The sequence below is a fragment of the Pongo abelii genome, chromosome 9 (assembly GCF_028885655.2).
Source record: "Pongo abelii isolate AG06213 chromosome 9, NHGRI_mPonAbe1-v2.0_pri, whole genome shotgun sequence".
Lineage (NCBI taxonomy): Eukaryota > Metazoa > Chordata > Mammalia > Primates > Hominidae > Pongo > Pongo abelii.
In genome coordinates this window covers 78,741,498-78,755,413 of record NC_071994.2, presented here as the reverse complement: position 1 = coordinate 78,755,413, position 13,916 = coordinate 78,741,498, and the positions used below count along the sequence as shown (strand labels likewise).

Below are 13,916 nucleotides of genomic sequence, written 5' to 3'. Positions count from 1 at the left end.
GGGGTTGTTTACATGATGTGGCAGGGTTCTGAGAGAGAGGACAGAAGTACACAAGACTCTTGAGATCTAATCTGGGATCAGGCATATTACAATTTCTGATGTATTCTATTGGTCAAAATGAAAGGCTAGCTTGGATTCAAGAGCTGAGGAAACAAAGTCCACCTCTTGATGGGAGAAGCTTCAGAGTCCCATTGCAATGGGGTGAACATACAGGGGGTGGAGGATGTGGGCCATTTTGCATTTAATGGGCCACAGTGTTTACTTGTCCATTGTCTGTCTATCCATCACTTTACAATCTTATCAGCAGGTTCTTCTGTGCCTGACCCTGTGCTGGGCATGAGCAGAGAGATGACTCAGCTCCCAATCCTATGCTCAAGGAGCTCTCAGTCCTGTAGGTAAAAGATAATGACCCGCAGTGAAAGTAATAACCCTGGGAGGCGGAGGAGGCTGAGAGGGCCCCAACCCAGCTAGGGGTAGATGTGTAAAGGGCAGGGAAGACTTCCTGGAAGAGGTGCTGTCTTCCCAGCATTGTCCCATCTGGGAGTGGCAGCCCTAAGCAGGCAATGGGGGAAAAATATGCTAAAGCCTGAGGCTTCAGAGGGCCTGGTGAGTGTGGGGATGCTGAATAAGCTGGGCTGGCTGGACATGAATGGGCCAGGAGTGGGGAGTTGGGGGCACTGGAGAGAACAGCAGAGGCCTCAGCAGGGCCTTCAATCCCCTCCCTGTGCACCTCTCAGTCTTGGGTTTGAGTCCCAGCCTGGCCACCAGCTTCTGTGTGGCTTTGGGCTAACAGCTTCCCCTCTCTGGGCCTCTGTTTCTTTGACTGTGAACAGGAATGGCGACCACAGTCCTGGGGGGGTTCACGGAGGATGGGAGGATCCTGTCCGCCACGCACAAGTGGGTGTCAAGCACGGAGTGTGAGAGGGAGTCACCTCCTGCCTGCCACTCCTCCACTCTACCCATGCTGTGAGGACCTTCCAACCCCAACCCTGCTCCTTGTTCTGATCCAGGGGGTCTGGGGGCAGCTTCAGACATGGTGGGGAAGGTATGGAGGGAGGTCCCAGGAAACAACACGCCAAGGCTCTATTGGCCTTAACCCTAATTTGTGACTCACCAGCCCTGTCCGGCCACGGCCCTCCACAAAGCAGCAGGGGCAGGGGAGGGCCAGGCCCTGAGGGCTGAAGCCAGATTGAAAAGGATGCCTTGGGAGGAATTTTCCGAGGACACGATGAACTCTTTGAGATCTGCTGATAGCATTATTTATAGTACCCCAACAACAATAATCACCAACACTTATTGAGTGTTTAGTGTATACTGGATGCTAGTATTAAGTGCTTTATATGTATTAGCCCATTTATTCAGCAAAACAATTTACGAGGTAGGGACTTGTACTGCTAATTTATATATGAGGAAAATGAGGCAACAGAGGCTAAGTGGCTTATTTGTTAACATAATCCCAGTGGGATCTGAGGCCAAGATTTGAACCTGGTTATGCTGGTCCAAAGGCCCTTCTTCAGGGAGGCTCACCATCCGCAGGACATAGACATCCTCAGGATAAAGCTGTGGGTTCACAGTGGCCCACAAGCCCTCCAGGAGCTGCCCTACCTACCTCCCCAGTTGTGTCTCCAGCCGCTCCACCTCTGCAGGCCTCTGGATCCTCACACATGCCTCGCTGTCTCTAGCCACCAGGCCTTGGGACCTCTGTTCCTCCTCCTGGAGCAGCACTCTCCCTCCTCTTCACCTAGCTCCCTCCTGGCCATGTGTCTGGTCCCGGGTTAGCCTTCTCCCCGTCCTAGACACAGTTAGGGGCACCTGTTTGATGCTCGCATAACTCCCCCTACATTGCACTTTATGTTTCCACCCTGCATTACTCCCCAGTGGCTGGCAGTGTCCAGCACATCATAGATCCTCAGGAAATGTGTGTTGAGGGAATGAGGAGGACATTGAGGCACAGAGAGGGAAGTGACCCACCTAAGGTCACACAGCTGGCCGGCAGCAGAGCCAGGACAGGAACCTACGGCATCCACCACGGTGCTCCATCCACTGCACCATACTGACTGACATGCACCCACAGGGACCTGCGCCACTGACACCCAAGGGTGCAGCTTCCCTCCTGTTCCCCACTCAGGACCTTAGATCCCCACCCTGGCCTGCGGTTCCAAGGCGTTCCTGAGTTTCCCTCTTGCCTCCAGAGCCGCCCTGGCCCCACAGCCCCAGGAAAACATTCCTCATCTCATCTCGCTGAGCCCCACAGCTTTGATCTGCCCTGAGTCACCCCGGCCTCATCTCTTCCTCCACTGCTAATCTTTCCTCACACATGTGTCCCCTGGCTCTGAATCATCCCTTCTGATCTGCTCTGAACTCTGGCCAGGAGGTCTGCATCTTTCTGGCAGAATGAAATGAAATCAAACAAGGCCCACACAACCCTCCAGATGTGGGGAAAGAGGAGGCCCCTTCTTCATGATGTGCAAGCGTCTCTCATCACTCACGCCATCCGCCTCGGTTTCCCCTTCGTCCCCAACAGGATCTGGTTACTGCTCTTTAATCCGGTCTGGGTTGGGAGGCAGCCAGACAATCATTTCCTGGTTTCGCAGGGGTCTGTGATTCCCTCCCACGCTCGCTGAGTGTGCACTTTCATGGACATGACTCCAGAGCGGAGCCGCTGGGGGCTGTCACGGAGGCAAGGCCTCAGCCCCACCTGTGGCTCAGCCAGGTGTAAGTCTTGCCCTGGCCCTACTGCCAAGCCACCCTGGGCACGTCACCTCTCTGAGCCTCAGTACTCTGCTTATAAAACAGGGATGAAAGTGTCTCTGGTTTAGGATTGCTCTGCAGATTAAGGAATGTGAGAGAAAGCACCATTGTTCATTTAGTCACCACCTTAACCTTGAGCACCTGCCACATGCCAGATGCCAAGGCATCCCTGAAAGCACAGAGGGAAGGGGCAGCATTAGTTAATCACCTACAGACGGCTAACTTGGCTGGGGAAATTTCACAAGTGATCTCATCTAACCCTTTCAGTACCTGTCAGGGGTATGGATTACTATCCCTACTGTACAGATGAGGACGCAGGCACAAGGAGGGTAAATGACTCACCCAGGGTCACACAGCAAGTCCGTGATGGGGTTAGAATTCACATCTGCGTTTGATAGTGTGGACCCTTTGCTTGCACCTCTCCCCTGGCTGTTTCTCCCGTCTGTGAAGGGAACCACTGCCTCATTTACAGCTGAGAGCTCACTATGATAGGCAGCTTTGAGTACATCACCTTTACGAGTCCCTGGAGAGCACGCCTGTGCCTGGTCATCTTTCTGTCTCTAGGGTGAAGGAGTGAATGTTAATCACCCTGCGCGTTCCCTTCTAGCTCAGGCATCAGGCAGGTCAGCAGCTTAGAGGTCAGCTTTAGCAGATCAGAGAACGTGGTCTGGTTGTGTGGCCACCATGAGGCTTTCTACTCCTCTCCCCTAGTCTGGACTGTGGGGGCACACATCTGAGGCAGGGCTGGGTCCCCAGAGCTGGTGCACCCTCCCTGAATCACAGCTGCATACCCAGCAGGCAGGGTGGGAGCAGAACCTCCTCAAAAGAGAGAGAGAAAGGGCCCAAGCCATGTCCATCAAGAGGCAGCATAGCGCACAGACTCTGGAGCTGGACTGACCAAGTTCAAACCCACGCACTGGCTGCAAGTGACCTTGGCAAGTGACTTAATGCCTCTGACCCAGTTTTCACCTATCAAATGGCCTTAGTAATAGTACCCATATCCCGGAATTCTTGTGACGATCTAATGCGTTCATAATTGTAAAGGGTTTGGGACTGTGTCTGGCACATAGTAAGCACTATACGAGTATTTAAGAGGCACTTAGTCCTTTTTCCAGTCTCGCCAATCAAGTAAGGCATTCCTCCTCCTGCGGTGAGGAAGAAGAGAGAGCAGGGAAAGCCAGGGGTCTCTCATAATTTTCCCTCCTGGGGAGTGGAGTGGAAAATCTCTTTTGTGGAAAGGTGCACAGCTTGGGGCAGCCCTGCCACCACCCCCGCCACTCTTACCACCAGCCAATGAATGCTGGGTGGACAGCAGCAGGCAGGCCCCAGGGCGGGAGAGCAGGCCACAGCCCAGAGGAGGGAAACATCTTTCTCGCAGCTGGGGACTGGGAAGATTCTGTACCCTAGATCACATGTGAGCGGGACCGATGGAGGGGTGGGATTTCAGCAGATAGAGACTGAGGAGGGCTTTTCAGGCAGAGGGACATGGCAGAGGTGAGCAAGCGCTGGGTGTCTCTCGAAATGGTAGAAAGGGTTTCTGTCTGGCTGAAGCATGGGGAACCAGAAGCAACTGTTAGAAAATGTCAGGAAATCATGCAGATGAAGGAGGCCCTTGATAACTAGGCCGGGGGCCTGAATTTTAAGCCACTGGCCATAGGGAGCAAATTGAAGTGCATATCAGAGCAGAATGTGATGTGATTAGGGCAGATCACTTTTTGGTGGTGAGGTGGAGGACAGCCAGGGTGAGGGAGAGATTGCAGGGTAGTGGGGGCGTGGGTAGTGGGGCACAGTCCACACTTGCATGTTGCGAGAGAAATTTTTTTAATTAAAGCGCCCCCTAAGGGCTGTGGAGCATCACTATTCTTGTGCACCAGGTGCTAAGTGTAGAAGTGCCTGGCAGGGGAGGCTCTGCGGCGGCAGGCCCGGTGAAGCCAACACGTGCCTGCTGTAGGAGGAACAGTGCAGGAGCCGGGAAAGACTCAGAGGGTAGAGTCGCTGTCTTCACACTGGCAGGCTTAGCCTGTGGCAGGGGAGAAGGCTATGCTTCATTCACATCTGTGTTCCAAGCACCTGGAATGGGGACTTAGGAACAGAGGAAGGTGCTTAGGAAAGGTATATGGGTCCAGTTCAGGGGGTGGAGCTGTAACCAGCCGGTGAAAGGCAGGTTTTAACTCAACTCAAGTTTTGAAAATCAGAGTTGCAGCCGGGGGCAGTGGCTCACACCTGTAATCCCAGGACTTTGGGAGGCAGAGCCGGGCAGATCACCTGAGGTGAGGAGTTCAAGACCAGCCTGGCCAACATGGTGAAACCCCATCTATACAAAAATACAAAAATTAGCCAGGCGTGGTGGCTCATGCCTGTAGTCCCAGCTACTTGGGAGGCTGAGGCATGAGAATCACTTGAACCCAGGAGGCGGAAGTTGCAGTGAGCTGAGATCATGCCACTGTACTCCAGCCTGGGCAACCTTGGTAGAAAAAAAAAAAAAAGAAAGAAAGAAAGAGAGAGAGAGAGAGAGAAGGAAAGAAAGAAAGAAAGAAAGAAAGAAAGAAAGAAAGAAAGAAAGAAAGAAAGAAAGAAAGAAAGAAAGAAAGGAGAGAAGAAAGAAAATCGGAGTTGCCTAAAGAGAGAAGTGGCTACTGAAGGAGAGACTTTCCTATCAAGGGATGTAAGCAGGCGAGAACAGCAACTGGGGTGGGGGAAATTGGGTGGGTGACCAACAAAGCCCCTTCCAGTTAGGAGATTCCAAAATCGTGATGATGATGAGGAGGACGACAGCAGCCTCTGTGTATTCAGCACCGGTATGCCTGCTTCTGTAAATACTTCACCTCTAACATTCATTCCACATAAGAGGAAACTGAGGCTTGCCCAGGTGAAGTCGTCCAGGTGAATGGCAGAGCCAGGGCTTGAACCTACATCTGTCTCATTCCAAAACCCACATTCTTTCCAGTACACCTTTGGAAGGCCAGCAGGGTTTGGAAAATTGGAGGCGTCCTCTAAATATATACAGTCCTCTCCAAATTAATCCCTGATCTGTCACTATGGCCTTGAGCAGATGGGGTACCCAGGTCTGCCACCAAGGAGCTCATGGACTGAGGCCAGAGACAAAAAAAAAAGCCATTGTCACCTGGAATACAGACAAAGGTGATCTGAAATGTACAGATCCAATTGTTGCTAAAGTGCCTGGAACTAGAGGCCTGACAAAGATGGCACTGCAGGCCAGAGACCCACAGGGCTGATTGGGACTCCTGAGAAGCAGCCATGTGTAGCAGAATGTGTGGTGGGCCAGCGAGGATATGTTCTTATGCTGGAGCGTGAAGGCTGTGGTTTCTAGGTGGAGACCATTGGGGACGCCTACATGGTGGTGTCGGGGCTGCCTCAGTGCAATGGGAGTCAGCATGCGGCCAAGATCATAACATGGCCCTGGATATCCTCGGCTCTGTGGTTGACTTCCGGAAGAGGCATGCACCCAACGTGCCTGTTTGCATCAGGGCTGGCCTGCATTCAGGTATGGGCTAGGGGCCTCCAGGGTGAGGGGCCACATCCATCTCCCAATCCTCCCTGGGGCGCTGGCTGGGACACCTCCTGTGGCATGCTTCTGGATGTCTGAGATTCTAAAACTCTATGGTAAAAACATTTTATGTTTCTTTTTTCTTACATTATTTTGAGGTCCTAATTATGTTATAAATAAGAGAGTCTGGCCGGGCACGGTGGCTCATGCCTGTAGTCTGAGCATTTTGGGAGGCCCAGGCAGGGGGATCACAGGAGGTCAGGAGTTTGAGACCAGCCTGGCCAACATGGAGAAACCCTGTCTCTACTAAAAATACAAAAATTAGTTGGGTGTGGTGGCGCACGCCTGTAATCTCAGCTACTCGGGAGGCTGAGGCATGAGAATTGCTTGAACCTGGGAGGCGGAGGTTGCAGTGAGCCAAGATGGCACCATTGCACTCCAACCTGGGCAACAGAGTAAGATTCTGTCTCCAAAAAAAAAAAAAAAAAAAAAAAAAGAGAATATGTGATGCTGATAGTCTGATGGAAGAGGCAGGACAGAAACCTGTGGTCATGCAAACAACCAAATGTTTGCTGGGATGATGGGTCTGGGAGAGCCCTCAGAGTCATGAATATACCCTTCCCATGTCCCTGCTCCTTCTACCGCGGTTCCCCTCACCCGCAGGATAAAGCCCATTGGCACTGCCACCACCTCCCTGCCACTGCCATAGCCTCTCCAACCCCATCTCCCACCACTCCCTGCACGGCCCTCCATCCACACTCAGCTGTGTGCAGTTTCACACACACGGGTTCCCTGCCTCTGTGCCTCTGCGCCTGCTGTTCCCTGCCCACTCATTCTCTCATTCTTCAAGACAGAGCACATGTATCCTCTTCTCCAACAAGTCCCCTGGGCTGGGTTAAAGGCTCTTTTTGGTGCTGGCACCGTCCTGGTGCTTCTTTCATCACAGCCTTGATTGCAGGTTACACATCTCTCCCCACCGGGCTGGGAGCTGCCCAAGAGCAGGGAGGGGCTCTGATCTATCTATGGCCCCTCACCTCCAGCACAGAGCCTGGCACAAGCATCAGCTCCTCTCTGGATGTTGTTGGAGACTCCAGTTAGCTTTATCCTCACCTCGCAACTGGAGCCCAGGATGTGCAGGGGGGAATGGCACGGGGGGTAGAGAAGGGTGAGGCTGTCACTGGGCTCTTTCTCTGGTCCAAGACCTGCTGGAGCTCACTGGGTACATTCGAGTTTCAGGGCCCTGTGCAGCAGCGGTCGTGGGTCTCACGATGCCTTGGTATTGCCTCTTTGGGGACACTGTCAACACGGCTTCCTGGATGGAGTCCACAGGGCTGTGTGAGTATCTCACACATCTATCCTGCCCAGGGGAGAGACTCTTTCAATAAACTGTGTGGCCTGGCTGTTTAATATAGTTCTTCGTAACCAAATCACCACCTGGTGGCGGCGTACCCTAGTTTTCAGGAAAGCAACTACCATGTTGGTGCAAAAGTAGTAGCCATTTTGGCGTTAAAACTAATGACCACACCATTCTCCTGCCTCAGCCTCCCGAGTAGCTGGGATTACAGGTGCACGCTACCACACCCAGCTAATATTTTGTATTTTCAGTAGAGACAGGGTTTCACCATGTTAGCCAGGATGGTCTCGATCTCCTGACCTCATGATCCGCCCGCCTCGGCCCCCCAAAGTGCTGGGATTACAGGTGTGAACCACCAAACCCGGGAGGCGGAGCAGTGAACCAAGATGGCAAAAAAAAAAAAAAAAAAACAGCTAATAGCCAAAGCTGCAATTACTTTTGCACCAACTGAATAGAAGGAGATGATATATGTCATTGGCTGTTTTAACTTTCCACACAATATTTGTGGTGATCTCATGAAGACATTAGCAGCGAAAACAATGACTCAAGAGGCAGGAAATCTGGGTCTTAACCCTGGCTCTGCAACTGGCTTGCTTAGTGTCCTTGGGCAAAATGTTCTTCCTGTAGGCCTTAGTTTCCCCATTGTACAAAGAGAAGACCCTTCAAAGTGTTTTTTTTAATTGGTCACGTGCCACCTCCTTTTATGCTGGGGCAGCCCTGACACCACATGAAGACATCCCCAATGTTTTTGGCCCTTACTGACAGCAGGAGCTACCATGATGGCTTGGCTAGAGCAGCTAAAATGTTGAAGCCCCAGGTCCTCTGCCTCTGGCTGTGTAGGTAGTTGCTCCTTAATGTTCAGGGTACATCCTGCATAACTGGACGCTATGGCTCTACTGGGAAGTCCTGCGCTTAAAAGAAAACTAAAAACTGCATATCTTCTCAAACTCAGACTTCCCAGACTTCCTTACAAGTAGAAATTATGTTCCTAGGGGTTCTGACTCCATTGTGAGTTCCCCTTAGCACTCAATCTATGTAATTTGCTTTGCCTCTGGGTCTCTTTTAGTGACCAACAATTTAGAGGGACATGAGGGCCAGAAGAAGGGTATTGCATAAATCATCACTATGTGTATGATTGATTGGAACTGCAGTCGTTGCAGCCTCTTAATGATTTTACCAAATACTAGGCATGCTGTCACCAGGTGGTGACCTGATGACTGCCTTTCTTCTCAGCATACAGAATTCATGTCAGCCGAAGCACTGTCCAGATACTGCTCAGCCTTGATGAAAGCTACCAAATTGATATCAGAGGTCAGACTGAGCTGAAGGCAAGAGAATTTCGTGGTCTTTGTGGGAAAAGTCCCCAAGGATCCAGTTTCTGTGGGAAGCAGGAAAAATTCTTATCTGACTGATGTCACTGCCCAGAGTTCGGGATGTAGCTGGTCACCTTTACATGCCCTCTGTGCTCCCCAAATTCTAAAGGAACATTGCTTCCTGGGAGCCATTTGGCTCCTTGTGAGAGGAAAGGCCAGGACAGAGAAGTCACTTCTCCTGATGACCTGTGTAGCACACCAGTGTAAAACACACATCAAAATATTTGTCACTCATAGTAATAATGAAAGGAGCATCGCTGTCCCCATTTTACGGTTGAAAAAATTCAATTAAAGAGGCAGAGTGGCTCGTCAAAGTCACATAGCTCGTAATTCAGATCTCATGGCTCCAAAGCTTGTGCCTTCTCCATAGCACTGTTGGGCTCCTGCCCATCCCTCAGAACCCCAGATCAGACATCACCTCTCACTGCAGCCTACCCTCACCCAGGAACACTCCTTCTCCTCCTCCTTCCCCACAAACAGTGACTGCCATGCCTTCTCTGTGTACCCACCAGTCCCAAGGCCAGTTCTCTGCTGTTGCAGTGTAATGTTGGGTTGTTAATGCTCGTGAGCACCTCAAAGGCAGAGAAAGGTCTGTAACCTGTGCATTCTCTCTCAACGTTAACATTCTATAGAGGCAATGGTACAGCATTCCTTTCAGTGACTTTTCTTCCTACCCCACCTCCTCTTCCTCAAATTCCTAAGCTGAAGCCAGGTCTGGCAGGGAGACCGGAGCAATCTAGCTTAAAGGCCTGATGCACTGGGTCCCAGAAATTTGGTGCCATATGGGACTCACTTCATTACACTGTGGAATGTCGGTGCAGGAGGGTGCAACACAGAGACGGGCAGCAACTTGTTCATGATCACACAGCCCGTGAAGGCCAGAAAATGTGGAATCCTTTGCTCTGGATGGCTGGGGTTAGGGGATTGTGAGCTGGAATAAGTCAGGGCAGATGTGTCTTATTTAGGGCGGTGAACACTGAGCGTCCTGAGGAATGGATGACTTATGCCAGAAAGGGACACAGAGAGGTGTGGGGAGGGCAGAGAGGTGTGGAGAGGGCAGAGAGGTGTGGGAAGGGCAGAGAGGTGTGGGGAGGGCAGCATGCCAACCTTAGGCTCTTCAGGCTGGCCCGGGGGCTCCAAGGACAATATTCATCCCATAGAGCCCTGGCCCAGGATGGGGCATGGAACCTCCAGCTCAGCCAGCCCCAACCCTCATGTTCTCAAGCCTCCTCGCTCCTGACCCTCAGGAGCTGCATTCCCACCCCAGGGGAGGCCACCATACCAGGTCCTTCCATTGTGAAGGTTGGAGAGAATCACAGATGGTGGGATCTTAGCACTCTAGATCTGCTGATCACAGAGCTCATGATTCTTTTCTCTCTCTCTCTCTCTCTCTTTCTTTCCCAGGCTGGAGAGCAGTGGCACGATCTTGGCTCACTGCAACCTCCACCTCCCAGGTTCAAGTGATTCTCGTGCCTCGGCCTCCCAAATAGCTGTGATTACAGGCATGTGCCACCGTGCTTAGCTAATTTTTGTATTTTTTAGTAGAGATGGAGTTTCTTCATGTTGGCCAGGCTAGTCTTGAACTCCTGACCTCAAGTGATCCACCTGCCTCAGCCTCCCAAAAGGCTAGGACTATAGGTGTGAGCCACCACGCACCCAGCTGGGTTATTTCTTTAATAGAGAAATATTAACTTATTTAATCTTTACAACTTTGTGAGGTACTGAGGCAATGGAGGCACAGAGAGGTAAAGTAAGTTGGCCAAAGTCACAGAGCTAGGAGGCAGCAGAGCCAGGATTTCAATCTCCAGGGTCTAGGCTGCTCTCCACGGAGCTGTTGGAATCACACATTCTGCCCTTGCTCTTCAGCTTGAGGAGGTTTGCATGGGGAGGGATATTCCCATCCCCTTCCCTCTCTCTTCCAGGGGAAGGGCATCGAAGAGACCTACTGGCTGGAGGGGAAGGCAGGCTTCCCCAGGCCCCTCCCAGCACCTGTGGACATCAAACCTGGGTGAGTAAGAGAGATTTCCCAAAAAGCTTGGATGCTTTTATTTTGCATTTGGTATTTGTTATTTTTCTGATTATAAAAGTATTTCCCGCCTAGTGTGGAAAACTTGGAAAATACAGAATTCTTCGAATATTCAATAATCCCCATCTTTCTACTCCTGGGAGGCAGCTGCTATTAGCACTTCAGCAGGGCTCCCACGCACCTGTTTCTCATGTGCTTGGCATGTGTGAGGTCATGCGGTCCAGATCACTTCTCATCCCGACCTGTGCCCTCAGCTCACTGTCCTGAGCACCTTCCTGTATTGTTTGGAGTACTTTATAAACACACCCGCAGTAGGCCGGGCACGGTGGCTCACGCCTGTAATCCCAGCACTTTGGGAGGTCTAGGCAGGTGGATCACCTGAGGTCAGGAGTTCGAGACCAACCTGGCCAACATGGTGAAACCCTGTCTCTACTAAAAATACAAAAAGTAGCTGGGCGTGGTGGCGGGTGCCTATAGTCCCAGCTACTCGGGAGGCTGAGGCAAGAGCATCGCTTGAACCCAGGAGGCCAAGGTTGCAGTGAGAGGAGACTGCGCCATTGCACTCCAGCCTGGGCGACAAGAACAAAACTCTGACTCAAAAAACAAAAAACAAAAATCATAAACATACCCGCAGTGACTGCATCTGGATTGCAACATGTGGACACTCCAGGATTTGCAAAGCCTATCTCTATTGCAGAGAATGCAGAATCTTTCCATTTTGAGCTGACTACAGGTCATGATTTGGTAAACATTATCATGCATTTATTGCTGTTCAGACTATTTCTGCAGGTGAGGAATTTTTAGATAAAAAGAGCACCCACATTTTGGAGGCCATGTGAAGCAGATTCTCAGAGAGCTTGTGCCTGCTTGGTGGTTTGTCTCTTCCCTCTGTCCTCTGTCCCCTACAACCCATGTCCCTCACTGAGGGCAACATGGATGGGGTTGGGGAAGGGAGAAAAGTTAATAACATTTTACTTCAAAGTGCTGTTCCTTACTCCCTTCCACCCCATCAGTGGGCAGGCAGTCTGCAGAGGGTCGGAGGGCAAGGGGCACAGGTGTTGCCAATTGCCAAGAAGGTCCCAGGGACCATAGAGGCTGACTGGCTGATTGCATTGGTGGGGAGACTGAGCCTGGGGAAGGGCAGGGCCCCACCTGGTGTGCTACAGTGCCACCACATCAGTGCCTGGGCCAGAGCTCAGGCTTGCTGTCTCCCTGCCCAGAATGCACCCTTCATCAAAACTTCCAACGGGCTCTGCTCAGTTCTTCCAACATGGCCCCCTACCCAAGGCCACCTCTTCCCATCCCTCAAAGACAAGCAATATGGGCTTTCTGGGAGGGGACCAGAGTTGGAGCAGCCCAGGCTGAGCATCCTCCAACAAGGCGGGACTGATGTGAACAGGGCAGGTCACAGCAGCCTTTCCCCTCCTGCCGTTGGGGGGCCAAGGCCTTGGGACCCCAGGGAGCCTGGGGCACAGCAGTGCCTCAGGGCAGGAGTTGCTCCCATTCATCTGAGTTCCCCCTTGCCACACACATCAGGGTCCAGAGGGGCTCCCAGCAAGGGGGAGAGGGAAAGAGAGTGAGTGTGTGGGCAGACACCAGCGTAGGATGGCGAGCCTCCCAGGGTGCAGACACACAGGGACACCCTTTTCACAGGGACACGCCAGCCTCTTAGAGGCAGAACCAGCTTGCACTGGTGGAAAGGCCTCCACACAGCTGGGGCCTTTCTTTGCAGAGTGATGGATGGCCTGCGGGGCAGGCAGCGTGATGTGAACATAGGGCTCAGGCCTGGCCCTGACTGTTGTGTGGCAGATCTTGCTCCTGTCTGGGCCCGTTGGGCTCTTTGGCTGGACTCAGTCCTCAGCTCCCCCGTGGCCCTCTTCTCTCTTCCCTTACGTGGAGGGCCTCTCCTCCCATTCTCCTCCCTGTGTCCTGAGGAGTGAGTCCTCCTCTGGCCTTGCCTCCCTACCAGCGCCTACCCCACTGCTCATCTCCACTCAGAGCTCAACTTTTCAGGAGCTAGTGGCTTCCGCTGACTTCACTTCCTCACCTCCCACTCCCTCCTCGGCCCCCGCAGTCTGACTTCCACCCACTCGGGCCAGAGGGCTCTTCAGAAGGTCTCCAGTGACATCCGTCCATGTCAGCAGATCCGGGGGCAGTTTCAGTTCTCAACCTGACTGCTCAGCAACGTTCGCCCGCTGCCCTCCTTTTCCTAAAAATTCTTTCTTCCCTGGCCTCCTCCTCTGGCTCCAGCTCATCCTCCCCTTCTTGGGGCCTCCCTCTCTACCCAGACACTAACGACACCCAGTACACGTCTCGGGCTCCCACCCCACTCGGCACCAGGCTCCCGTAGCTCTGGCTGCTCACTCAATGGTTCCTTCTGGGGCTTCACAGCACCACAGATTGCAAAGCTCCAGCAACCCTTGAAACCTGGTCCTCCAACATCCTCAGTCAGACAGCCCAACACCATCCCGAGCTCCTGGCATCTCCACACCTACCCCTATCCATTAGCAAGTCTGGAGCCTCCAGAGCCTCCGGGGAGGCAGGTGGGAGTCCTTGCCCTCACCCAGGCCTCAGGCTCAGATCCTGCACACAGGATGTGTGTGTGCCTAGCAGCCCCTACTCCATCACACATCCCTCCTCCAACTGGCTTCTCCACCTCCATGCCCCCACCCTGGCCCAAGCCACCACGCCTCTCAGGTGGCCTGCCGCAGGGCTCCTAGCCAGTTCCCTTCCATCCATCTCTACCCGGCAGCCAGAATTATCTTTTAAAAACACAAACATGGGCCGGGCGTGGTGGCTCACGCCTGTAATCCCAGCACTTTGGGAGGCCGGAGTGGGCAGGTCATTTGAGGTCAGGAGTTGGAGACCAGCCTGGCCAACATGGAGAAATCCCATCTTTACTAA

At 52.5% G+C, this 13,916-nt stretch overlaps 1 pseudogene; it reads left to right on the top strand.

Annotated features, from left to right (window-relative positions):
- Positions 1-13,916, top strand: part of LOC100439392 (guanylate cyclase D-like) — a 68,129-nt pseudogene that overhangs the window by 51,831 nt on the left and 2,382 nt on the right.